Source organism: Suricata suricatta, chromosome 2 (assembly GCF_006229205.1).
Source record: "Suricata suricatta isolate VVHF042 chromosome 2, meerkat_22Aug2017_6uvM2_HiC, whole genome shotgun sequence".
Taxonomy (NCBI): domain Eukaryota; kingdom Metazoa; phylum Chordata; class Mammalia; order Carnivora; family Herpestidae; genus Suricata; species Suricata suricatta.
Window position 1 is genome coordinate 99,017,860 of NC_043701.1, and position 27,806 is coordinate 99,045,665.

A 27,806-nucleotide genomic window follows, 5' to 3' on the forward strand; every position below is an offset into this window, starting at 1 on the left:
AATGTCAACAATAGCCAAAACATGGAAAGAGCCTAAATGTCCATCACCTGACGAATGGATCAAGAAGATGTGGTATATATATGCAATGGAGTATTATATGGCAATGAGAAAGAATGAAATCTGGCCATTTGTAGCAACGTGGGTGGACCTCGAGGGTGTCATGCTAAGTGAAATAAGTCAGGCAGAGAAGGACAGAAACCATATGTTTGCACTCATAGGTCTAACAGGAGAAACCTAACAGAGGACCATGGGGGAGGGGGAGGGGGGAAAATAGGTGGAGAGAGGGAGGCAAACCATGAAAGACTCTTGAATACTGAGAACAAACTGAGGGCTGATGGGGGAGGGGGAAGGGGAAGGTGGGTGATGGGCATGGAGGGCACTTGTGGGGATGAGCACTGGGTGTTATATGGAAACCAACTTGACAATAAACTGAAAAAGAAAAATAAAGAACCCCCTAAATATACCTGTTAGCACAACCTTAAAATTGCTCACATACCATTGGGCATTTATCAACTGCTTAAGCAGTGGCTGGCAGTAAATTCTCAAATTTGCAAATGAGCCACACAGAAATTCTTACTGAGGTCACAGGATCAGCTGTGGGCATCCATTAGGACAGAACCCAGGACTGCACTGTCCATCAAGAACATCCATCCAGACTCTGAGGAAATTAAAGTAAAAAGTCCTAAGGAGATACATTTCAATGTTTCTAAAGTGCAGATTAATTGTTAAATTAAAGCTTTGAAATCCAAGGCCCAGTGAACCCTTTGGTAAGAACACTGAGTAGCTGTGTTCTCCTTTCTCTGTGGCCAGTGAGCTGTCTCTCTGACCCCACAGAGCAAAGATCTAATCTGGGCCCCACATGGAGTTCCCAGAGGGCTACTTGTGCCCAGAGACCAGAAAGCACCAGCGAGGCAGGAAGAACGCGGCCTCACCATCCGAGCTGGGGCATACGAATGACTGCAAGTGGAAGGAGGGAGGGGAAACAGCCAGAAGACCAACTCATCAGGGCTGTAATGAGCCCCGGATGATCATGAAATCATGACCAGCACCCCCTCTTCGGAAGACAGTGTGGCAACAGCAACGTTGTTCTTCAAAAGTAAAGGCAGTAAGCAAAGTTTCCAAAGAGAAAAAAACTTAGAAGATATAGCATCCAAAGGCCCTTTTCCAGAAACACACACACACACACACACACACACACACACACACACACACACACACACTTTAATGACAGTGAAACCCAGCATTAAATTACCAACAACAACAAAGTCACGGAGAAAAGACCAACGGGTAACAGTGCACTGATTAGGGTTAAAGAAGTGGGGAATAACCAGGGAAATTACAGCCTATGAGTGTTAAAAGTTACATCCTAACAAGATAAAAAATAAAACAAGCACAGACATCTGAAATCAGGGGAGGGACACCGGGCAAAGGTGTCGCTGGGCCAAAGTGTCTGTTTGTTTGTTATATTGTTACAATGTGTGCAACTCATTGGACTCCCAGGCTGTTGGAGGTGTTCATCTCTCTTCCAAACTAAGAGACCAAATAACCCTCTTTGGATAAAGGGTAACTTTTCAGAAGACTGGAAACTTATTTCCTTTTTCTTAAATTCAAGTAAGATCAACTAGAATATTTTCCCAGTATAACTGTTTAGTCAGAGCTCAGTGTTAACACAGTTACTTCTGCCCATTGTCGCTCTCCCCATCCCTCTGTCCATATCTCTCACTCTATGCAGAGGCAAGCCTGAAATCACTGTCACCACTGATTATTTTCTAGCTGAGATTTTTTGGGTAATGTTTTAATTTCTCCTTTAAATTTGGTTTGTTTTGTTTTGCCTGATCCCCAAAAATAACGACCACATATCAGGGAGGTAAAAACGAAACAATTACTTTTCTGATCTGCATGGTCCATTTCCCTAGAATGGTCCCCTGATCCAAGCTTCTCACATTTCCCCAATACTCACCAACCTCAGATTCGGACTCAAATACCTCAGCTGTCTCTTTCATCTCTGGTGCTTCTTTCTTCCGGGTTTTGTCTCTGCTCCCGGACAGGGACCCTGCTGTGTCCTCCCCCGCCACCACAGTCATCAAGCAGGGCACTGCAGCAACCCAGCAAGGACGCAGATGAGAGGAAACAGTAGTGCTTGGGGCTTTGAACTGGAGGTCTGACTGGAAACTACTGACACTGGAAATCTCATGGGTGCTGCTGCCCACCACAAGGGTGACATACCAACCACTGGATTTATCAGAAGTGAGAGCAGCTACACCGTAAGTCCCCTTCTAACCTCTCTTTCTCTTTCTCCCTCTCTGTCTCCGCTTTCCCCCAACCCCTCACCCTCTCCTAAAGAAATAAACCACCATCAGACTTGGAAGCAAGAAGGAAGGGTGTTTGGGTGGAGGGAGGGAAGGTGAAGAACTAGGGGAGCAGAGCAGCCTGCATCCACACTGCTGACTGGACACAGACCTCCAGGAAGGTCTTCCAGTCTTAACAAGCCTGACAACCCAGAACAACATGGCTGTCCACACTTTGTTTATTCCATACAAGTCAGTGGCCTTGTTCTGCCAGGGTCCTCCTTCCCTGCATCTTCCTACCCGTTACCTGTTTGGTTTTCTTTAATTTTAATGTTTATTTTTGAAAAAGAGAGAGAGAGAGCATGAGCAGAAGAAGGGCAAAAAGAGGGAGACACAGAATCAGGAGCAGGCTCCAGGCTCTGAGCTGTCAGCACAGAGCCCGATGCAGGGCTCAAACCCACGAACTATGAGTTCATGACCTGAGCTGAAGTTGGATGCTTAACCGACTGAGCCCCGCAGGCCCCCTTTCCTGCCCTTTATCTTAAGGAGGATGTATCAGAGCAAAAGCTGCAGAAATTAAATGTTACAAATTCATCAGATCAGGGATCGCTAGGCACTACCTAAACCAAGCTATGAGTGTAACGGATGAAAAATAAACAAATGTTTAGATCCTGGAAGATAGGGTATTTTATAAGTTATATGTACATAGAGATGGGTTTCAGAAGTTTAATCAGAGCTCCTAGTTGAAAGGCTTGCTTTTTTGGACAGCACTCTTAGTAACACAACAGACAAATTAGCTTCTCTATATACCAACAGTCTTGACTCAAGAAAAGTGTAAAATCAGGTTCGTGTCTAAAACATTAAGGTGTTACCCTGAATCATAATTATTCAATATGTGCTCTGCTAAATACCAGTCCCACAGGGTTCTCGATTGAGGGAAAAATAAGTCCCCACACACCAGTCACCTTGGGAATTGCTGCCCCTACCTTTCCTCTGGAAGACACAGTGCAATACAATGTTGGCATATTAAAGGCTCTGAGAAGTCCTGCAGGTAAAAACAAATGCCAAATCACTTAAACAATTTTGTTGAACCTATTCCAAACCTAGTTGACTACGGAATGTCTTCTTTGAGGTGACACTTAACAATATTCTTTCAGCCTGACAATCCTGTCCAGCTTTAAAACTCGGTTATCCTATGAGTCCATGAAATGATTTGAACCTTTACCTTTAAAGGTCAGCCTATCCATCATGTAGACAATAGCTTAACATGCACAGGCACCACTTCTTGGTTACAATGCAGGCTCACAACAGCCAGTAAATAACACTTAGATATTCTTTGCTTATAGTTTCATGTCTAGACTTGGTCTAGAGAAACCACAAGAAACTATGACAATCATATAAAAAACAAAAGCAAGTCTCAGAACTGAGGACACGCTTCCCTATTTCACCCAATCTTCCCCCTAAAAGGCCCTCCCTTGTCTCTCATTATCACATACCTTCCCCCAAATCTGACTTCCCAACTCCCATTCCCCTCTTGCTCTCTCAAGTTTATACTCGGGACTCACTCCTTTCTACTTCAGTCTGAAATTGCCCCGAAGAGGAAACATCTGAATGGGAAGTACAGCATCATTTGGAGAAAAGAAGGAGTAGTCCAGAGAAAGGGACTCTACATTAACTGGCAAACTGCTAAGAGAAATCTTGTGCAAATTATCTCAGAAATTAAGCACTTACACAACTGTTAGGCAGCCTCACCTAAAAACATATCTCCAGTAATCTGCACTATATTTATCCACGTCAAGAAGAAAATGGGATCAACACATAGTATTTACCTAACAAATGTTTACTGAGCACTTACCATTGGTCAGGGACAATTCTAGACAGTGGGGAGCAAAGACTAAATAAAGCTTGAAGCACTGCACTACAAGCAATCCTACAGAACAGACTAGAAAACTCAGTAGTATGTATCCATATGATAACTTTGGGGAAAACAGTTCTAAACTGAAGGCTGATTTTCAGGAAGAACTTAAAGGCACAAAGAAAAGGCATGAAGAAAAATTTCTGGCATCCATGAGAAGGGGTTGGGAAAGGGAACACATACTTTATTTTGGATCTTTCATTTCCCGGACACCATACTAAATGCTTTTACGTATGTCAGGATGGTTCAGTCTCAGAATGCTCCTCTGACTTAGGTTGTAAGCGTCATTCTATAGTTAAGAAACCAAGACAAAGCAAGTGGTCAAACTTTTGCATATGCCCGATTCCAAATCCATACCTTTCATACATGGAAAGTGAGACTCAACCAGAAATGGAATTCAAGGCTGCTTCAAAACAACAATTCTCATAAAACTTTATGATGGCAGAGAAAAGATCTATCAAAACGTGTGACGTACGAGAGTGGACAGCAACATCGTATCAAGAAAAAAATCTTCACAAATGTGTAGGAATCACACTTCCCAATTTTAAAACTTCCTACAAAGCTACAGGAATCAAGGCAGTATGCAGTGACGTAAAGGGAGGCATACAGAACAGGATTCAGAATGCAGAAGTTAACCTCACATACGTGGTCAATTCATCTTGAACAAAGGTGCCAAGACAATTTAATAGGGGAAGAATAGTCTTTTCTACAAATGAGGCTGGGAAGAAAAGTGGATATTCGCAATTTCATACCATATAAAAAATTTTACTCAAAATAAACTAAAGACCTAAATGTAAAAAGCTCAAACTATAAAATCCTTAAAAGAAAACACAGGGATAAAATTTCCTACCCATACATTAGGTCATGGTGTATTAGCTATGACACCCAAAACAAAAGCAAGAAAAGAAAATAGTAAGTTGGACTTTATCAAAATTAAAAAACTTTCATGCTTCAAAGGTCAACATCAACAGAATGAATAGACAACCCAAGAATGGGAGAAAATATTTGCAAATCATATACCTGAGACAGGTCTAGTATCCAGAAAATAGAACGATTTCTTACAACAGTGAAAAAAACAACCCAATTTTTTTAAACAGGCAAAGGACCTGAAGAGATACTTCTCCGAAGAAAACCCACAAAAGGTCAAGCACATGGAAAAAAAAATACTCAACCTCATCAATCATGAGAGAAATGCAAATGAAAGCTATAAAAAAAATACCACTTCACACCCCTTAGGATGGCTAAGATAATAAAGAAACCAATAAGCCCACAGGCATATCAGCAAGGGTATAGAGAATTTGAAGCCTTCACATTTTGGTGAGGATATATACAGTGGAAAACAGTCTGAGGGTTCCTCAAAATGTTAAACATAGTTACCATATGAGACAGCAATTCCACACCTAGGTATATACCCAAGGGACTTGAAAACATATGTCCACAGAAAAACCTGAACAAGAGTCTTCACAGCAGCCTAATTCATAAGAGTTATGAATCTATATGCTCTAGTGAATGGCTTGGAAAGGAAAGAATGAAAGAGCAGAGTCAAAGGTCAAAGTCAACTCTGACACATGGAAACACCATTACGAATTACCAGAGTAGCCAACCCTGCGGGCCATGTTAGTCATCCTACAAATCACGAACAGATCACAGACACTCCTGCTCTTTGGAGAGATTGCTGACAATCATACCCAGAAATGAAACACAGGGCCTTCCCTCCAAGATCTTGAAGCCGTTCTTCTATGGTAAGCGGTACCAGCTTCTCTCGCCGAGGGCCTATTTACAAGCAATCAGTGGGCTAATGAAACCCTTACAGGATGATTAAAAGCCAAATCTGGATATGGAGTGAAAATGACTTTCAGGCTCTGAAACGGTTGATCTTTGATCTGTCCACCTGCTTTACATTCAGCAATGACTCAGACCCACATTACCAAAAAAAAAAAAAAAAAAAGTTTACTATGACTTTAATTCTCAGAAATACCACCACGTAGGTTAAAATAGAAATGTGTACACACACAGTCACATGAGCCAACCCATCACTAGTCAAAAGAACACCAAGCTAATGAAAAGCCTGAACCCCGTAGTCTGCAGTAAAAGAGCAGGATAAAACTGAGCAAGCACAAATAACTCCAACTTTTGAGAGGTTATGTTCTAAAAGGTAATTATAAATCAGCTGTTTGAAACTCCAAACATTTTTCCATAGAAATCTGATAGCTTGTGATGGTGTACCCAGAGAGATCTATGCAATGCACTTCAAGTAGAGAGAGGATGACGCATCTTACAGGGGGAAATGCCTTCCAAGTTCAACTCCAGAATACAGTTTGGGGTGGCGGCACCCCAACAGCAGTATCCGGAAATGGGATGGGAACTCTCTGGTCCCACCATTTCCCAGGCGTTCCAAACGGGTGCACACATACAGGCCACGGTCCGCAGTGGCCTCCCCTTCTTACTCCCATGCAGACACAAGAGTCCTTCTTCACAGGGACCTCTAAGGCTGGGCGAGTCTGTGGTTCTTTGCTACTCTCCCAAAGTTCTAATTTCAGTCAATGTCTGCTTATCCAGAAATGAAAGCAAACCAAAGAATTCACAGTGCAAGATTTTTTTAAACCTCTGTTGAACTTCAATATTCATAAAGCAAGTCACATGGCTGGATTTTTTAAAATGCATGTTTTAGAGAAGATACATGAAAAGTGATGAATTTCAGCAACTTCTCAAATGTTTCCAAAGTCAATGTAGGTTGCATTTTTCATCACTACTGAGTCCTACACCTAGTAGAGAGGCTGCACAGAGCAAACACGTCAAGGACACCCACAGATTCTGTCCTTTTAACATCACTAGTATTGTACATGTCATTTATTTTTAAAATACCCTAGAATAGCATATGTATACCATGACAGGGACTAACAGGATTGCCTGGTCTCAGAAAAGTTATCACTTAGGTGAAAAAAAGAAAAGCAATGATTAAAAAACAGTAATAACTGTCCACAACTGCTGTAGTGTCTGAACTGTGTTATAAAGAATTCCAGGGGCACCTGGGTAGCTCGGTCGGTTAAGTGTCTGACTCTTGATTTCAGCTCAGGTCATGACCTTGCAGTTGTGAGACTGAGCTCCATGATGGGCTCTACATGGACAGCATGGAACCTGCATGGGAGTCTCTCTTTCCTTTTCTCTCTGCCCGTACCCCACTCACTCATGCACATTTTCTCTCTCTCTCTCTCTCTCTCTCTCAAAAAAAAAAAAAAAAGATTTCCAACAGGAATCAGTGAAATACACTGGGGGCAGCACAAACTTGGGTGGTAGGCAGAAAGGCAGGCTTGCCCTCACCATGGCATGACCTTGAAAGAGCTGCCCTTTTGTGCCTCACGTTCCTCAACCACAGAACTATTCTTGCTCAGGGAATTGTGTGGCTGAGTGCCCAAGGTGGGAGGGAAATCGAGTTCTCAGTGGATGCCCCTGGTGACTTTAGAACGTGGCTTCACATATTTGTACCACTCATTGAACACTGAAGAAGTAGGATGCATCGGGAGATGGATGGTGACAGCAACCCCGCAGGGGAGCTGGGAAGTGTGCAACAGCTCAGGCCGCCGTCCGAAGCCTTTCTCTCCCCTCCTCCTGGCTCTCCTCTGACATGCCCTGGGCTGCCGGCTCGGCCTCCGGTTTAGTCTGACCTCATTCTAGTCTGACCACCTGGTTCTGACTCACAGCCTTGCCATTCCCCCTCCTGTTGGTCCCCCAGCCCCGCTTCAGGTTTTCAGGTCAAGGATCTCCATCTCCTCCACACCAACCACAACCTGCCACGTGTGCACTAACCTGGGTAAAGCGCTGAGCTTCTGGGGCAAGAGTGACAAATCGCCCTCCTTACAGAAAGCCACAGGGTCAACTCTGAATACAAAGTGAGCTTATGACCTTAGGGTCAACCGAGAAAGAAAAAAGAAAAGGAAAGTAAAAAGAAAGAAATGGCAGGGATGAGTTAGTTTTAGGAGCAGAAAAAAAAAAAAGAAAAAAGAAAACCTATTTCATTCAGTAGGACCATCAGAGATACTCTGTGGTATATCCCACTTGCCTGGAGATAGGCCACCCCAGCCAATTCTTCTTCACTTCCGGGACAGCAAACTCATCCTAAGAGATACTGCCATCAATCGTGTTAGATTACCTATTAATTACCTATCAAGAGAGGTGGAAACTAATCTTTCTTTAATAGGCCCACAAAGAACAGAAGGTATGTTTCTGACTTGTCTCTGCAGAGAGGCGCTCATCATGGGGGAGTGGGAGGGGGGAGAGGTGGTGTCAGGACTATACAGAGTCTGGGGTGACTGCGGCTCAGTCGGTTAAGCACCTGACTTCGGCTCAGGTCATGATCTCGTGGTTCATGAGTTTGAGCCCCTCTCCCGCCCCCCCACACCCCGTCAGGCTCTGTGCTGACAGCTCAGAGCCTGGAGCCTGCTTCGGATTCTGTGTCTCCCTCTCTCTCTGCCCCTCTCACGCTTACACAACTCTCTCTCTCTCTCAAAAATAAATAAACATTAAAAAAAAGAAAAAAAAAGAACTACCTACTCCAAGAACCGGGGTCACCCAGTTACCCTTCTTACCAATTCTGTCACGTGGACATTTATTTACTACACATGCCTGCCCACCTTGTATGAGACTTAACTGGTGCAGATACACCAATGGGGCAACTTCTTACTTTTGGAGGCCGCCATTGCATTTTTACACATTTTGATGATGCCAGTGATGTCCAGCTTGATCTGCAGCCCATGGGAGAGGCCTGCCAACCTGCTGGAAGGCAGGAGACTGTCCCAAGTCCCCCAAGGTACACCTTCTCCCCCAGATATTTAGACCTATAGCTGTGCTGCTCAAAGTTCTGCCCAGGAATCAGATCTGTCCTGGCTCGAGTTGTTAGTTTATTTCCCCTTCTTTAGGGATCATTCAAATTAGCTACATAGAGAGCTGTTATTCATGTCCTCTTTTTCATTTCTTTTTTACGTGCATACACGCATATACGCAAAGGGGACAAGGGAGGAGGCCTAGGAACTTACCGTCTTTACATATGCCCCTGGGTCTTTACAACATGACAGCGCAGCAGACCTATACATACAATAAACATCCAAAAGTGTTATTAGAGATAACTAAATAGCAAAAGAAATTAAAAAATAAATAAAGATTACTAGGTGGTGCAGAGTTCAAGCTTTTAACTACCACCCACGTGAGCACGGGGTCTGAGTACAAGGAGCCGAGAGAGGAAACAGATCTCCCTGGCAGGGCACCCCTCTTAACATGCAACCCAGGAGCCGGGGCAGGTGGAAGGTCGGTGTCTTCACCTGACGTTCTGATTTGTCGCCTGGGCCCTGGACACCGGAAAGGATGCCTACCTATCGTCACGTGTGGCCAGATGCCTTTTCCAGACTAGAAGTAATATCCTAATTCCAGCCCAAATACTCCAAGACCCAAGACATTTTCTACACCTCTCCTTGCTGGGTGTCTCTTTTAATTAATAACAAAAACTTTCTTCCTTCCAAGCGGCCAGTGGGCAGGCCTGCTGGAAGTGAGTCGTACTGAAAGGTGTCAGATGAATGTCTACAAGGAGGGCTTTTCTTTCAGATTCAGTTCCTGAGGAAGGACAACTGGCCGGCAGGAGCAGTCTCGAGCTCAGGGCTGCCCATGCATTCAGCGGTTCCTGCTCACGTGGGAACATCTCGCTGCCCTCCTCCGTCACTCTCTGGGGCAAACAGTATTGCTGGTTTGCACAGAAGAAGTGAGAAGCAGGAAGGGAGGCAGGTTCTAACAGTGTGTCTAACAGTGTGTCCAAGCCCCTTCACACTCAAGTGGTTAGAGTCCAGAGAGAGGACTGGTTTGATACAGATAGCCCCATGGCCATGATCTTCCTCATATCCGTGACTCGGAAAAGGCTGAGCGGAATAGCCGTTTGGGCTTCCATAGATGGCTGTTAAGACAGGGTGGCACACCCGGAGTTAAAAAGATAGAAAACTTATTCTGCTACATTCAAATGATCCTCAAATAGCTAGAGTAAAACCTTGTCAGCCTTCAGTTTGGCACTGGTGTGAGCAAGGGGCAGGCAAGACGGCTAGGTAGACTCCTATCATTTGGTCCGCAGTGGCAACTGGAAACTGCTATCTCTTTATGTCTAACAACCCTGAGTGTTCTGGGTTGAGGGAAATGCAGTAACTGTTTGCAACCATGGAAACAGTGTTTACAAGATGGACACCAGTTCCTATAAAGCTCTCTGGTACTTGGTTTGAATGTGTCAGGGCATGTCATGCCCCTGTTCAAATTTCTTCAGTGGATACTCATGCCCTACAAATGACAGGCAATCTGGATGTAAATCAGAATCATCTGTGGACATTCAAGAAAACCAAACATGGCGTGCTCCAGTCCTCTTCCTGAAAAAGCTAAGTCAACAGTCCTGGGATCTAGGTATGAACATTTTTTTTTTAAGTTTTCCAGATGATTAAACGCACTGGCTTGAGGACTACCAGTTTACAGGAAGACGCCTCAAGCCTTCTGTACTACGTACAAGCCTCAATTCCCTTAACTATCCACTTCAAACTTTACCTTCCAAGGGTGCCAATCCATGTGCAGTTCTGCACAAACTGTCTCTGAGCCTTTGCTCCAGCTACCCAGGCCCCCACTGTGAGTGTGCTGATTAGCCACCGTCCAGATTAGCTGCCATCCACGCTGTAGGCAAATGAGGCTTCCTGACCATCCCTCCCTAACATTTCCAGATACACAGAAGATACAAAGGAATGTAAGCATCCCGCCCCGGAAATCATCAAACCACAAAGGAAGAGAACCAGAGAAGAATTGAGGAACAAAGGAATTACTAAAGAGCCAGCAGATCATTAACAAAATGCCAGTAAGGACATTCCTATCAATAATTACTTTAGAGGTAAATGAACTAAATTCTCCAATCAAGGAGAGAGTGACTTGAAAGGATAATAAAAAGGTTTCAGAAGTAAAGACACATGACTGAAAGTGAAGGAATAGAAAAAGGTATTCCATGCAAACAGAAATGAAAACTTGGATAGCTATACTTCTACCAGACAAAATAGACTTTCGGACAAAGACTATAATTGGAGACAATGAAGGTCATTATATAATGATAAAGAGGTCAATCTAACAAAAGGTATAATGTGTGTAAGTATTTCTTAGGCACCCAACATAGGAGCACCTAAATGTATGGAGCAAACATTAACAGATGTGAAAGAAGAAATAGGCAGCAATACAATAGCAGGGGGGTTAATGTCCCACTTCTGCCAATGGATAAATCATGTAGACAGAAAATCAGTCAGAAAGCATCGGCCCTAAGTGACAAGTTAGACTAGATGGACCTAACACCCCCAGGCTGGCACACACGGACCAGGTTGCCCTTGCACGTACCTAATTCTAGCAGTCACATTTGTCACAATAAAGTATGTATTTGCACGGCTCCTTACTAAACAATAAGCTCCTGGAGAACCCACGTTGCTTTTTCTTCTTTAGATCCTGCTGTCAGGCAAATACCTGTCATATGACAGGTACTCAATCAATTTTTGGTGAATGAATAAATGCACTCATGTGAAAGTAACATGACCAAAGGCATAGCACGAAATTCTGTTGACGGTTCTTTTGTTTCAGTTGAGGAAAAGAAAATTTCAAAAAACAAAAATCAAATTTTATTCAATTAGATTCTCCATAATGTGCCTTGGGTTCTAAAAGTTACTTAATAATCCTCAAGCACACTAAAGGGAAAGCTCTTGGGAATCTCGGACTCTCCTAGAAGCAATGCTGCTCTCATCTTACATCTAGAACTCATTTCCAGGGGATGCCTGTGACTTCAGTTCCAGTCTCGGGTTCTGCTGAACCAAGTCTCTGAAGGAAGCTTGCCGGAGTTGGCAAGATAAAGATACATTGTACATCCAGTTGAGTTTTCTGAGTAGCATTTTGCTAAGCTACAGGCTTACAGGATTTAAAATATGACTCAGAACATTGACTGTGATGCCAACGTTTTTATTTTTAGATTTTTTAGCAGAGAATAGGGCTATAAATTCAACCTACTCAGTCTACAAATCCTCTAAACTTCCTCCTAGAGAACAGAAAAGCAATTGGCATTTCTCCGGGTATTATTTTATTAGCATATATAGTTATGCCGGTAAAATTGTGGTAACTAAAGAAGAATTAATAACTAAAGTTCTAAATGATTCCCATGATTACGGCTTAAGTTGGCAAAATATCCTGTAGCACAGAAGAAACTCGCTCATGGAAATGTGCATGGGTGGATTGTTCAATTTTTTTTTCCCCACCATGGTAGGCTTGCTATCTGTGTTCTCAGACGAGTGCCACGGAGACAATCCCAGAAGGACCATAGAAACTCTGAGAGACAAAATGGGACCACAGAAAATTCAATGGCATGGTCAAAATATCTTATGCCTTGTACCAAGTGTGCTTTGCTGTTTGACACCCAAGCTTCTCATGATCCTATTTCTTATTTTTTAAAAACTCAACTATATTGAAGTATACCTTCCTCCCATTAAGTGTAGTTTGGTGAGTCTGGACACAGGTACACACCTACGCCACCTCAAGCAACATACAGAACACTTCCCTCACCAAAAAGTGCCCTTGTGCGGTCATCTCCCACACTCGCTCACCCCTCTGATTCCTGTCACTTTCAATTAGTTCTGTCTGTTCTAGAGCTCCATATAAATGGAATCACGCACAATTTGCTCTCTTTGTATCTGCTTCTTTCAACGTAGTTCTGAGGTCCAGCTACAGTGTATCAGGGTTTCTTCCGCTTCTTTGCCAACTAGCATCCCATCGTATAAACATACCACGGGTTACCTGTTCACCACTTGATGAACGTATGGACCGTTTCCAGCTTTTAGTTGTTATAATAAAACTGCAATGAAAATTCGTATATAGGCCTCTTTTGGGTCAATGCACAGGAACGGAACTGTTAGCCACAGGGAAAATGTGTTTAACATTAGAAACTGCCAAACTGCTCTCCAAAGCAGCGGGGTCTTTCTCTGGTCCCTAGCAGCCATGCCTCCTGACCTCTCCAGGGGCTCCATATCCTAGTCAACTCTGAATATTGTCAGTCTTGTCCATTTTAGCCATGCGGGTGGGGACAGGTGTACCTTGCTGTGGTTGGATTTACAAGGTATGCAACCTGTTTCCTTCAACATTCAGTTCTGGAACCAGTGAACGTTACATGGCAATATGCTACAAAAAACATCACTGGGTCAGCTTCCGGAATCTTGAATTTTATCACCAACATTGTCACAAAATAGATGCATAATGCTGTAAAACCCATCCATCCTGACATCATTTTTTGCCCCATCTATAAAATGGTTAAGCCAGCCCTAAAGAGTCTTAAATTCTTGTTCTAAATAAAAATGAACATAAATGGGTCTTATTGAAAACAACATATTCTATTCAAAATAGTCATGCATTATTTTTATATAACGTCCCACAGTTTTCAAAGAGAATTTGTATCTATCCAAATACCAAATAAATAATTATCTCCAGAGCTCCAGAGTTGTATGCTCCACAGACTGAGCCAGCCTGGCACCCCACTGAAATAATTATTTCCAGGGGCGCCTGGGGGGCTCAGTTGGTTAAGCGTCAGACTTCGGCTCAGGTCATGATCTTGCAGTTCATGAGACTGAGCCCGGCATTGGGCTCTGTGCTGACAGCTCAGAGCTCAGAGCCTGTTTCAGATTCTGTGTCTCCCTCTCTCTGTCCCTCCCACACTCATTCTCGCTCTCTCTCTCAAAAATAAATATACGTTAAGAAAGAAAGAAAGAATTATCTCCAAAATACCTCTCATAAAATAAGATAAAAATTTTTAATAAAAAAAAAAGAGGAATAAGAACCCCACAAGAAAGGAGATTCCATTCGATGCAAGGCGCCCTCTTTGCCTGGGGCTACAAAGCTTGTCTGTTAAATCAGCTAAGTGCACTGAATTCCCTTTCATAGTCCTCTGAGCTTAATTCCCAATGGTTTTTAAAGACCTTTCTGATTAAAAAAAAAAACATAATTAATGACCTTTGGTCACTTAAGTTTTGTTCACCAAGCAGTGACTCAATTAGCAAGTCACTGGATTCCACTGGGTGCCTTATGTACACTCAGTATTTATTTACCATTGTTTAGCCTCCTATAGCTACTAATGTATGGAAAGTAAGCAAATTCCACAAGTTAGTCCTCACTCTTTGCGTTCCCATTAGGCAAAGTGAGGGTCAAGTAAAGGTGAAAGCAGAGTTAAAGATAAAAGTAGGAAAACGTCATACATTCTTTATGAGGAAACTTAAGAAGTTGGAAGAAAGAGTAAATAGTGATCAAAGGTAAGGAGGAATGCATGCAAAACATTAAAGGAAATGAGTTTTCAGCTCCAAAGAAGTATGTACTAAAAGGAAAAAATTGCAAATAAAACAGCTGGTGTTCAGGGAGATGGGGGGTGGGGGACACAACACTTTCTATCTGCAATTCCTGTCTAAACAAACAAATTATATATTGCCGATCCAAGATTCAGATTACACTTAACAATGGTTTCCCATATCTTGTTTGTTCTAAACATACCTCAGAATATGCCAGAAGAAACAGAATAAACCTTTTATTGCTGACAGCAAAAAAGACATGGGCTTCAGTGGGAGGTCTATTTCAATATGAATGAGGAAAGTGGAGTTGCAGCTAAAAAAAGATCACATCATTTATTTAAAATACATATATGTACTTCCAAAGGCCTTTTATCTATTCAAGGGAAAAGGAAAATAATCCACCTGCCATCAATTCAGTTGGTCATTAACCTTTCCTGGGTCACTAACCTCTTTAAAAGTCTAATGAAAATTACAAGGTAGTCTTTCCAGAAAAGCAATCCTATGGCTTTGCACAGCCCCAAGAGGTTCTGCACCATGCAGGCCTTTCGTGGAGCTTTTAAGGGTTTAGGGGCCCTGGGCTGAGATGAAATGCCCCTGAATAAATAGATTCATCAGTGTGATTTCTGCTGAAAATATTTCAAATAGAGCCTATACCCAGAAAGAAGAGGGCATACCTCTCCTAATCCAAATCCCCATACATACATGTACAATCTTAAGATCTTTTTTTTTTTTAATTCCAAAAAAAATGGACTAATCTCTCAAGAAGTGTATGTGCAGGGGTAGAGAGTGAGCATTGGAGAGACTCCCAGACATCCATTCCCCAGTCACGGCCCCCTTAACATCAGACTAAGCCAACAAGCATGAATAGTCATTTGAGTGGGCGATGTCAGTGCCTTCCGTTTCTAGAATAGGTTTATTCTAAAAGGAGGAATTCATTATGGGGCACAGAGGGAGGAGAGTAAATGGCTAGAAAAATGTATGCGAACAAACTGATATGATTTAATGTTGAGACATTCAGAAATATAGGTGAAAAAGAAAGATAATTTGAGAATTCTGGCTCATAAGGCAAATGTTCTGTCTGCGTAAGTGGAATGACAACCCCCAAATATACCCACAGCCTAATCGCTGGCCCCAGCGAATGTTACTTTACATGGCAAAATGGACTTTAGAGGTGTGATTCAAGAAAGGCCCTGGAGATGGGGAGATTATCCAGGAGCATCCATGCACGACCAATGTAAGCCCAGCGTCCTTCTGAGAGAGAGGCAGGAGATCAGGGAGTAGACTGCAATGTGATGAGATGTGAGAATGAAGAATGAGCTGGGGGTGGGTGGGGCATGAGGCAAAGAATGCAGGCAAGTCTGTAAAAGCTGGAGAAAGCAAAGAAGTACGTTTTCCACAAGACAGAAGGCACACAGCCCCGCTGACAAACTGAGTTTAGACTTCTGAGCTCCAGAACTGGAAGGGAATAAATGTGTCTTGTTTGAAGCTACAAAACTAAACAATTTAGTTTCGTCATAGCAGCAGTAGGAAACTAATACATTCTCCATCTTTTTTTTTTTTCAGATGGTAAGGAAGCAAAGGGGAGTATGAAACAGCATATGAAAAAAGTGTTTTCCAATGAACAAATAAATCCCTCCATTGACAAAGCTAAGAATAGTTCAAACGTGGCCCTCGGCCAGCAACCCATGTGGAAGTTATACAATATGATGGAAAGACACTGAACGAATAGTTAGAAAATATGGATTCTCGTCCTCGCGCTTCCAAGTACAGCTATGCATACTTAGGCATATACAAACTCTTTAGGTCTCAGTGATTGACTTAAAAAAATTTTTTTACATTTATTTATTTTTGAGAAACAGAAGGAGACAGAATGTGAACAGGGGAAGGGCAGAGAGGAAGGTAGACACAGAATCTGAAGCAGGCTCCAGGCTCTGAGCTGTCAGCACAGAGCCTGATGTGGGGCTCAAACCCACAAACCGTGAGATCATGACCTCAGCCAAAGCCAGACACTTAACCGACTGAGCCACCCAGGTGGTTAACTTTTAAAATGGAACATGCAGACTGCGCGACTTATAATGTCTCCTTAACAAAGGCCAGAGGACTTTCTCTACTGACTAGTTCTAACCAGTGGCTAGGTTTCCCATTATCTACTTCTTACATGTCTTATCTTAATCCTCATACCACCCTGTGAGGCTGGCCACACATTTCCTATGGTCACCTTAAAGAAGTTATGTCATTTGCTCATCACCTTTGGGATCTGAATGTAGGCCTGACTGGAGGCCGCCTTCTTATCCACTCTACTGGGCTGGCTCTGATGGCCACCTAGACAAACCAGGAACACGGATACGCTGGAGAACACTGGGGGGTGGTGGGAAGGCTACATTGCCTTATATCCAAGCATTTTAAAGGCTAGACATCCAAAAATGAACTTTCTGGGATAACTTTTTAAAGCAAAAGAAAACTTCCAAGACACAGAGTGGCCTCAGAGAGCAGACACCCTTCTGCTCCGTAGGGGAAAATGCTGTTACAAGCCAGTGAAACTTCTTTCCCTCACATTCAGATTCCACACTGAGCCTACGCTGGTGCCATTCCAGTCTTCACGGTTCACGGGAGGAGATGGAAAGGCTGCTGCCCAAAATAGTTTAATAAGGCCAGCAATGATTCATGGAGTAATAACAGGCCACGCTGGCAGATGCCTACAGAACTGGGGCCCAGCTGAGAGGGGGTTTCATGGCTCAAGGTTACAACTGAGAATAAAGAGGACACTCATTACACGTGTTCAAGGAGGGAACGATCATCAGTACCACCTGCAAACTCCCAAAAAGGAAATCGAATAGCAGGTAATTCTCCTTGACAATTTATGAACACTGTCCTACAGTTAAATGGCTTTGTGTATTTGTTTTGAGAGAGAGAGAGAGACAGAGAGACAGACACAGCGTGAGAAGTGCAGAGAGAGAGGGAAACACAGAATCCAAGGCAGGCTCTGGGCTCCGCGCTTTCAGCAAAGAGCCCAAGGCAGGGTTCGAACTCATGAACTGCAAGATCATGACCTGAGCTGAAGTCAGATGCTTAGCCGACAGAGCCACCCAGATCCCCCAGTGCTATCCTAGATTTTAAAAGCAAGAGACTCATAAAGGTAAAAAAGCAAACAAGCAAACAAAAGCCTTTAGCATGTCTTCTCTCTCAAAGGCTCTGATTTAGTCTCAAAATCTATCTTATGTTTATGAATCGTCATGGAAGGAGAACAAAAATACTCAGAAAATTATAGATACCAACAATCATAGGCCAATCTAAAAATGAAACTTGAATAATCCCACAAAACAGAACACCTAGGTCATTAATGATATTTCTTTTTTCTTTCAAATGTTTATTTTTGAAAGAGAGAGAGAGAGAGAGAAAAGAAAAGAAAAGAAAAGTAAAGAAAAGAAAAGAAAAGAAAAAAGAAAAAAGAAAGGGAGGGAGGGAGGGAGGGAGGGAGAATGAGCAAGCGAGGGAAGGGAGGGAAGGAGAAAATTGGCTTTTCCATAATTAATCTATCTCAAATTTCAGTTGTGACAAGTATTTGCATACGCTTCCAGTTCTGATCTGAAGTCGATGTTTACGTAATTAGGTATTAGACAAGTACACAGATGAGTAATTCACAAAATTAATCACTATCTGCTTCTGCTATCAATTTGGTATTTCAGCCAAAAGGAGAGTCAAACATACCTATGCAAAGATACCTATAAGAGTTACATACAGCACAAACAGAAAGGATAAAAGAAAAAACACCAAGATTCATTGGCATTACAGTGGTTTAGTCTAGAAATAGCAGCATGGATAAGACGAGAAAAGGAAAGCTTAAAAGAAGGAAGAGACAGAATGTGATGAAACTGATGAAAAAATGCAGGCCATATGTGTAATTGCTCTAAAATGGGGCTCTGAGAGAACGTCAGTTTTCTCAGCTGGGTCTGGAAGTGATGGGAAAAAAGGTCACGTGAGAGCAGTTTTTCACGTGCGAAAAGGTAAATCTCCCCACTTCAGTGCAGGCCTCCAGTGAAAACACCAACATCCATGACCTCAACACATTTTCATTCAAATGCTACCAGATCACCAGAGCAGGCTCAACACTGATCTCATGGACAAGGAGAAGGCTTCTTTGCTGGACATCTGAGAAGCAATAATCTTTTCATTATATTCCTCTCATGTGTCTGAGTTAGAAGCTTTAATGCCAAATAACTGAGCTCCTGGGATCAAAGACAAAATTTCCAGTAACAGAAGCAAAATGAAAACAACTGTCAAAAGAGAGCAATGCAATAAGAAAAAAAAAAGAGACCTATATCAAATTATTAGAGTGTAAGGTATCTGCTGAGCCAAAATGGAAAACCACCCTCATTTAACAGGTGATTTGCAAAAAATGTATCTATCTTTTGCGCCCCCCCTAAGCACTGAGACACAGCACGAAGTACATTATGGGGTCCAGAAACCTGTGTCCAGGCTAGTCTTCTTAAAATCAGATTAAAAATCAGGATGAACAGGGGCACCTGGCTGGCTCAGTTGGAAGAGCAGGCCATTCTGCATCTTGAGGTCATGAGCTCAAGCCCCACGTTGGGGTAGAGCTTATTTAAAAAAAAAAAAAAAAAAAAAGAAAGAAAAATCAAGATGAGTAACACCAGAAAAACAGTATAACTACTCAGATGGCTTTATCCTTTAAATAAGGACTGTAAAACTGGGTTTACCATGCAGCCTACCTTTGAATGAATCTTTTAGAAAAATTTCACCCTTGAGAAGCAATGTAATGACCCATGTTTTAGTTAAGGGGCACTTTCATTTATATCTTCTATTCCTTGGTGCAGAGTTCAATATCCTTGGGCTTTGGGCAGATGGAAAACCCAGAAGTTACAATTTTGTTAAAATGCGTTCTTTGTGGGAGAGTTAGTTGTCCCCACTGCACAGGGCTCACTCACCGTTATGTAATGCATGTTCTTGAAAATTGTATGTAGGGGCACCTGGGTGGCTCAGTCAGTTCAGCATCCGACTTCGGCTCAGGTCATGATACCACATTTTGTGGGTTCGAGCCCCGCGTCGGGTTCTGTGCTGACAGCTCAGAGCCTGGAGCCTGCTTCTGATTCTGTCTCCCTCTCTATCTGCCCCTCACCCACTCATTCTCTGTCTCTCTCTGTCTCAAAAATAAATAAACTATAACAATTTTTTTAAATTAAAAAAACAGAAAAGTGTATGTAGTCATTGAAACCTGATTTTTAAGAACATAGTAGTAGCTTCTCTTTTTTGAGATAAGACCCCTTTCAAAACATATGTACAAGATCGCTCATTGCAAAATTGTTTGTATGAGTCAAACCTCTGGAAAATGAATGGAGAATTGCTTAGCTAAAATATGATATGTATATCCATATAGTAACCTGTACGACATCCACTAAAATAATAAAACAGGAATGAGAAAGATTTCTTTACATTAAAAAAAATATTATAGGATCACAAGAAGTTGCCAAAGCATTGCAGTGTTCAGTGTACCCTTCACCCAGCACCCCACCAATGGGACTAGTTATCTGTAACTAGTCAAAATCAGGAAATTAACATTGGCACAGACACTACTGATTTCACTAGCTTTTACATGCACTTATTTTGTATGCACGCACACTGTTTTCTATAAATTTTTATCACGTATATTCATGTATTCACCACAACCAACCTACAGACCTGTTCCATCACCAAGGAACTAAAACGGAGAGCTTGTTTCAGTTTTAACTAGTGTTACATGTCTTTATCTGGGTAATGCTTACCATTCATGCATTTTAGATTGTTAAGTCATGCCTGAATTTAAGAAGAATGATGATGGGGGCCCCGGGGTGGCTCAGTGGGTTAAGCGTCAACTTTGGCTCAGGTCATGATCTCACAATTTGTGGGTTCGAGCCCCGCGTCGGGCTCTGTTCTGACAGCCTGGAGCCTGTCTTCGGATTCTGTGTCTCCCTCTCTCTCTCTACTGCCCCCCTCCCCTGCTTGTGCTCTCTCTCTGTCGCTCTCAAAAATAAACATTAAAAAAAAATTTTTTGCAGAATGATGAGAAAGCTTTATTGATTGGCATGGACAACTATTCCAGATTAAATTAAAACAAGTTAGGAAACAGTCTTGATAAGAGGATCCTGTTTTTGTATAATTATAGGTCTCTATGGACCCAGAAAAAGAAATCCCAAAACACCAAACTTTAATTATCTTCAAAAAATCTTTTTATGTTTCTGAATATTTATTTTGTAATGAGTAAGAATTACTTTAATAAAGCAGAGGGAAAGACCCCCCCAAAAAAAAACCCGCATGTATGTTCAAGAAGGGAATCTTTTTTTATCTCCACTTAATTCATTCTTAGTTTTCTCCTGGTTGAAAAGTAAACTTTTTACCTCCAATACAATCCTTTTTAACACTCCTCTAAAATGCAATGTCAATCCACTTTATAATGAATGGGCCTTAGGCTATCAGTTCTAGTAAAAGATGAACATGAAAAGGCCTTCCTCCGGAAGCTCAGTGTGTTAGAACATGTGTGATTTTTCAAAGGAACCTGAGACACTGAATACAGACTGTATTTAGGGCTAACTTTTCCTCTCACAATTTACAAGTACAAAACAAAACAAAACCACTACATTCTCGAGATACACCTTCCAATGATCACAGACCATAGGCTATATTATGCAAAAGGATTCCAGGGACCTCAAAATGCAGAAGACAAACATCCTGCTCTTAACAAGATCAAAATTTCAATACAATAGGCCAAGTTCTTATACCACCGGCAAGAATAAAGTCACAGGACGGGCGCCTGGGTGGCTCCGTCAGTTAAGCCTCCGGCTGGTTCAGGTTATGATCTCACAAGTTCGTGAGTTTGAGCCCCATATTGAGCTCTATGCTGGGAGCTCCTTCTAATTCTGTTTCTCTCTCAGCTCCTCCCCACCCCTGCTCTGTCTCTTTTGGTCTCTCAAAAATGAATAAATGTTAAAAAGAAATTAAAAAAAAAAAAAAACCAAAGTCATGGGAGTAGACAGCAAAGTATACTATTTTGTCTCAGAGCAGAAAAGTGGGATTATTCTAGACAAAGGAGGACTCTGGATCTGGGCCTTGAAAGCTTGTATTTGGGCTTCTGCCATGTGAAGAGAATAGAGAAGGAGGAGAGACTGGACAGTTCCAAATCCATCAGGAAATCCCATTCCCAATCCATTGATTGCCCTTAGGCAAGGGCACGTGACACAATCCTGGCCAATGGGAGCCCAGGGCCAGTGTGAAGAGGAAATGTATCTGTGGTGCTATGAATGGTAGGGAGGGAAGATTAAAGAAACGGGATCTTAATGATGCTGTCCAACCATTAAATTAAGCTGATCTGAAACTGCCCTACTTCCAGATCTCTTTTATGTAGCCTCTAATTTAAGCCTCTTGTGTTGAGTTTTCTGTAATTTCAGCCAAAATCACTCCAACTGATGGGAGTGATAGTCAACAGTATCAAAAGTTAGAGACAGGCAGGATGTCACTGAGGGCCTGGGACATGGGGTTTAGAATGGAATGACACAGTTCTGTCACTGGGTGGGGGGAAGTATCAATAACTCTGGGGGCTGCATATAAAGTTGGGAGAATTGCTTCTCAGTGACTTGTTTCTACATAAAATGAGGAGAAGTTCAAGTGCTGAGAACGAGGTGGGGGAAGAAAGTTGCGTGGTTTTTTTTTTTTTCAGTGTATTTATTTTGAGAGAGAGAGAGCATGTGCAAGTGGGGAGGGGGGTGCAGAGACAGTGAGAGAGAACCCCAAGCAGGCTCCATGAGTGCAGAGCCCCACATGAGGCCTGAGGCAGGGCTCAGACTCAGGAACAGCGAGCTCATGGCCTGAGCCGAAGTGGGCCACCTAACCGACTGGGCCACCCAGGTGCCCCAAACGTTGCATCCTTAGAGAAAATAATGAAGGTCCGGAATAGCTGCTACAGAAAATAGGAAGGCGTGCAAACACGGGACCAGCAAAAATATTTCCAAGTAACCTCTTAACTTCTGTTAAACTTCAAATCATACACTAGGGTAAGAGAGCCAGTGGCCAGTTACTGAGAGAGTCCAGAGATAGAAGAGGCTGTGCGGTTGATCTGGAGGCGGACGAAGAGGTGAGTCCTTCCACAGAAGACCAAGCGAGAAGAAGAAACTTCTGTACCAGTGACAGGTCATCAGAACTATGGGCTCGGCTGCCCAGGTACCGCAGGGGAAAGCGAAGGAGTGGGGGAAGTAAAGGCCAGGAGCCCAAAGGAAATCAAGAGACAGCTACGAACTGAGAGCTGATACCTGCCGCTCCCCCCCAAACCATTCCCCGTGCTTCTTCTCATTTCTGAACACTTCCGGAATCCAAAGATTCTTTAAGAAGAACTCTTCTAGCCTAGGCAATGGTTTCAGGGAGGTGGCTTTTTACATATGTATGCAAAACGTGACCACAAACCCTTAGAAAACCCATTCGGGTACCAGACAGCTCCTCCTAGTTGGGTCTTCCTTCCTCCCAATTTAAAATGCCCTTGAGGAATGAACTGAGAACACTGCATTTAAGATGTTTCTTACAGTTTCTGCTTCCAGCATTTCCCTTCTTTCTTTTCCCACTGCCACCTGACAGGCTCAGGTACAAATTACTGCTTCTTGCCTAGATGACTATAATGAGCTCCCACCCGGCCTGCCAAACACTGGGCGCTCCCCACTCAGAACAAACCAGTCCTATCTGAGCATCTCTCTGATCACATCTCTCCTCTGGGCAAATATCTGCAGTGACTCATCATGGCCCAGGGCGCTGGCTTTCAACCTGAGCTCTCACAGTCAGCCACTGCTTCCCCTGAGAGGGGTCCGAGTGCTCCCACCACGGAAATCAAATGATGCGCTCTGTTCTCAAATTGCACGAAGAAAAAAATAAGAGATGTAACAGATACTTTTCCCTCCATCTTAAGTTTCTCTCTTTTTCACCAACTCCCACTTGTCTGCATCACCCTCTAATAGAAGACATACCTCATCTAACAATATATTTAGTTACTTGAAGCAATAATCCAGCGTTTCATAGATTTCGTCTATGTGCAAATCTTGTGAACAAATGATACACAAAATAAAGTCGATCTATGTACAGGCGGCATTGGAGGCCCTCCCCAGTTCTGACCCAACCCTTCCTTTCTAATCTTATCTCACACTTTAGTCCCTTTACCCTAAGCGCAAAGCAGGCTGGACCAGCGTCCTGGTTATTTACATCCACACTGATCTCTCTAGGGACCCGCGGCTGCGTCTTGCTCACACTTCTCGTCACCACAACAGGAAGGAAGAAACTGGATCTGCAGGCCTGCTGCTTATCTGCCTCACACGCTGTGGCCACAACCATAAATGAATGTTGAGTCCACCTGACTCACTAACCTTACCTTAGAAATCTCAAGAGTTATTTTAATGAAACTTTAGAAAGAAAATAATGGATAACCTGAAAAGAACTTGCAGAGTATGGAATAGTCTAACCACATTTCCTAAGTAGTCCATGGAAGTACAGACATTGTCATATACCACGATAATACGGAGTGCAGGGATCAAAATAACGAGACCTCCCCCCCTCCCCCCCCCCTACGACATTAAGTCCACTGGAAGCTGTGGGAGACCCAACTCATGACCGTCCAGCTCCATCCCGACACTTCGCTTCTTTTATTCCCTGGATCTAGATCCTCCCCAGGCACTGCTCTTTCCCATGACAATCCACACTGTCCGTGCTGCTGGTCTCGGGATAGGAATGTCCTGGGATCAGGTCTCATTTACTCAAGGAGAGAAAATTCAAAGTCCTCAAAATGTGAAATTAGGACGACTACGAAATACACAAGTTTCTGTGTGTCTATGATCATGCCCGTGATTCTCCGTGAAGGGTGCAAGTCTCAGTCCCTTGGCTGAAACCAGAAATATATTGAGGCCATAAATATGCATAATTTGTTTTGTTTTTAACTTCAGAGAGGTAGTATGGTATGTGTGTCAGATACCGACAGCTCAAGCAGGGCCTGCCCATCTCACGGTCAAACACGTTAATAGTTTGTAGCAAAACGTATGAACACTCCTATTAACTCGAACCAAGGCCGCACATAAATAGCTTCCTGTCACTTTAGGCCAGACTTGGCCATCAAATGAGCTGTAAAACAAAACAAAACAGAACAGAACCAAATCAAAACCTATTGCTTTTCAGATTCACACCTGTGGGAAGAGACCAAGCTACAACTAACTGCAATGCTGAGCTTAAGGAGGTGGCCCTGGCTGCTGTCCCTCCTGCAAGGACAGGATGCCATGATGGCAAAACGCCTGCCTGGAAGGGCCATCCTCTGTGGCTCCGAAGAGAACTGCGACTCAGGGACCACAAAAAATTTCCAGGTCAGATGCAAGCCAGAGGGCTCCCCCACTAACTTACAAATGTCCTCAATTTATTGGTTATTTTAAGCACCATACATCACTCATATCTATCCTGACCGTGGTGGTGCAGGGTTTTAGGATTTAACCAATTTATGCCACTTTCATGACTGCACCAGGCACAGTGCTGTACGGCGACACTCACACCGAAGAATCAGACTCCAGTTCCCCAGTGCACTGGGTCAGACCAAGCAAATCATGACACTGTGAGCCACGCAAGAATGCTCATGTCATAGAGGCGGCTTTACGTATCTGCTTGGTAGTGCTACAAGTTCAAGGAACAGAGACGAAATACTTCAGTCTGTTCATCCATTCAGGCATTTCACTCCCAAACAAAAAGCACCAAAAAAGTCTCTAGCTTCTCAACTGGCCCCTCTCCACCAGACTATTGAGCATGAGGACATGCCCATTTACAACTTCCTGAACTCAGCTCCCTGGTCTTGAGCAATCAGTAAGCTCATCAGCATGAAGTTTAAAAACCAACAGGAAATAAACAAAAATGAGCCAGAAAAAACTGGGGCACATGAATACCCAGGGATGTAAATGAGGTCGTCTGAGTAGTTCGTTGAAATGCATGACCAAAGGGAAGAGCCTGAAGGTTATAAAAATAGTGATCAAGTGTCGATGTTGATTTGTCTCATTATTTATGCAGGATGTCAGTTTGCATTTTCACAGATTGGGTTTCAGCATAAAGACACACCTGTATTTGACATAGATTGGAGGAAACAGAGCCCAATATTAAAACCAAAACCAACCTCAATCCTCTGAGCAAGATGTAACAAATTCACTATTTCTCTAAAGTCTTCAAAGCTTACCACTGAGAAAGGAGAATCCTTTTTCTCATGTCAATAAATAGGAAATGTCAGTGACATGCTCATTCTCTTTCGACAGCCATATGAATTCTTTAAGTTGCTGAAATGGGGGTTGGGATTTGCTAGGTACATGTATCCACATGATCTGCTCCTTCTAGAAGACCTATCTGTAGTGACACCTAAAAATGCCACTATTACCCCCACATCTTCATCTCTGCCTTCAAAATCACTCCTACAACAAAATACCAAACTCATAATGAGATATGTATCACTTCAAATCTCATCTCCATAGCTTCTATACTTGCTTTTATAGACATTTTAACGACCTAAATAAGAACACACTTTTCTAAAAAGGCCACTAAAGTAGATAAGCTCAGGGTTAACACTATAAATCTATATCTATGCATATCTCCAAGGAAACCCATCTAATATTAGAGCCATGCTAAGAAACAGATTCAATTTTGAAAGAAACCAGGCAAGTATAATTTAATAAAATGGAAATGTGACTCTAAGAGGTTTCATGCTCCCTGATGCTGACTGTATCCTCACTATGACACAACTAAATTGGATGGACTATTGACAATGTCACTGCCCATGGTCGCCTGGGTGGTGCAGTCAGTTAAGCATGTGACTTCGGCTCAGGTCATGATCTCACCGTGTGTGAGTTCGAGCCCTGCGTCGGGTTCTGAGCTGATGGCTCAGAGCCTGGAGCCTGCTTCGAATTTTGTGTCTCCCTCTCTTTCTCTGTTCCTCCCCTCCTAGCACTCTGTCTTACTGTCTCTCTCTCTCTCAAAAATAAAGACTAAAAAAAAAAATTGTTAAAAAATAAAAATTAAAAAAAAAAAACGTCCCTACCCCGAATCAATAATATAAACAGACATGACTTTGGCTGATCCATTCTGAATCCTCCTTGACGCTCATCATTGTACTCCAGGGTAGTCTGTGTCTGATGCTTACCGTGTGTTTCAGGGTAAGCACAAACTAGAAGAGGCAATAACAGTCAAATTAAGAGCCCTTTCCTTAACCAGTCTTCCCCACATAAATAGGAAAGTGTAAGTAGTCGATAATTTCCTTTAAAATACCAAAAAAAAAAAAAAAAAAAAAAAAAAAGGAAGAAATTAAAGTTTGCCATCCTGGGGGCGCCTGGGTGGCTCCGTCAGTTAAGCATCCAGCTTCAGCTCAGGTCATGATCTCACAGTTCAAGGGTTTGGGCCCCGCGTCAGCCTCTATGCTAACAGCTAGCTCAGAGCCTGGAGCCTGCTTCAGATTCTGCATCTCCCTCTCTCTCTGACCCTCCCCTGCTCACGCTGTGTCTGTCTGTCTCTCAAAAATAAAAATAAATAAATAAAATAAACAGTTTGCCAATCTGAAGTCAGGAATAATATAACAATATAATTTTATTAGGCAGAAACTAAAGATTAAAAAGCAATTTGACTTTGAGGGATAATGCGGTGATCACATTCTTTATATTCTAAAATACCACTTTCTGGTTTAAATGTGGCTGTAACACCTTACTTACACTTAGGATGAAACTTTGAGCAAGAGTGTCTATTTTCTTATTTGCTTTAAACTTACCTGACTCAGTTACTGAGAATACAATGGTGATATTAATAAGAAGAAATTTCATGTGTTAAAAATGCCTATAAGAATTAAAAATCTCGGGGCGCCTGGTTGGCTCAGTCGGTTGAGTGTCTGAGTCTTGATTTTGGCTCAGGTCATGATCTCCAGGTTCATGAGATTGGAATTCTCTCTAACCCTCTCTCTCTGTCTCTCCCCTGCTTGTATTTGTGCACATGCTCTCGCTCAAAATAAATAAATAAATATTTTTTCAGTGTGAAGAAAAAAAGAATTAAAACTCTCAACAAATCTGACCCCTCTCTGGGTCAAAAACATAAGAGGCTCTTAAATATGGAGAACAAACAGAGGGTTACTGGAGGGGCTGTAGGAGGGGGGATGGGTTAAATGGGTAAGGGGCATTAAGGAATCTACTCTTGAAATCATGATTGCACTATATG

General features: G+C 42.6%; 1 protein-coding gene across 6 annotated transcripts in view; it reads right to left on the reverse strand.

Moving 5' to 3' along the window:
* OSBPL3 (oxysterol binding protein like 3) overlaps positions 1-27,806 on the reverse strand; it is a 175,579-nt gene that overhangs the window by 107,072 nt on the left and 40,701 nt on the right. The window contains exon 1 of one of the 6 annotated variants that reach the window (XM_029930366.1): positions 1,961-2,150. The exons of the other annotated variants lie outside the window; for them this stretch is intronic. The gene's annotated coding sequence lies outside the window, so the exon portion shown is untranslated. Of the gene's footprint in view, positions 1-1,960; positions 2,151-27,806 lie in introns of those variants that run through there. 6 annotated transcript variants of the gene reach the window in all.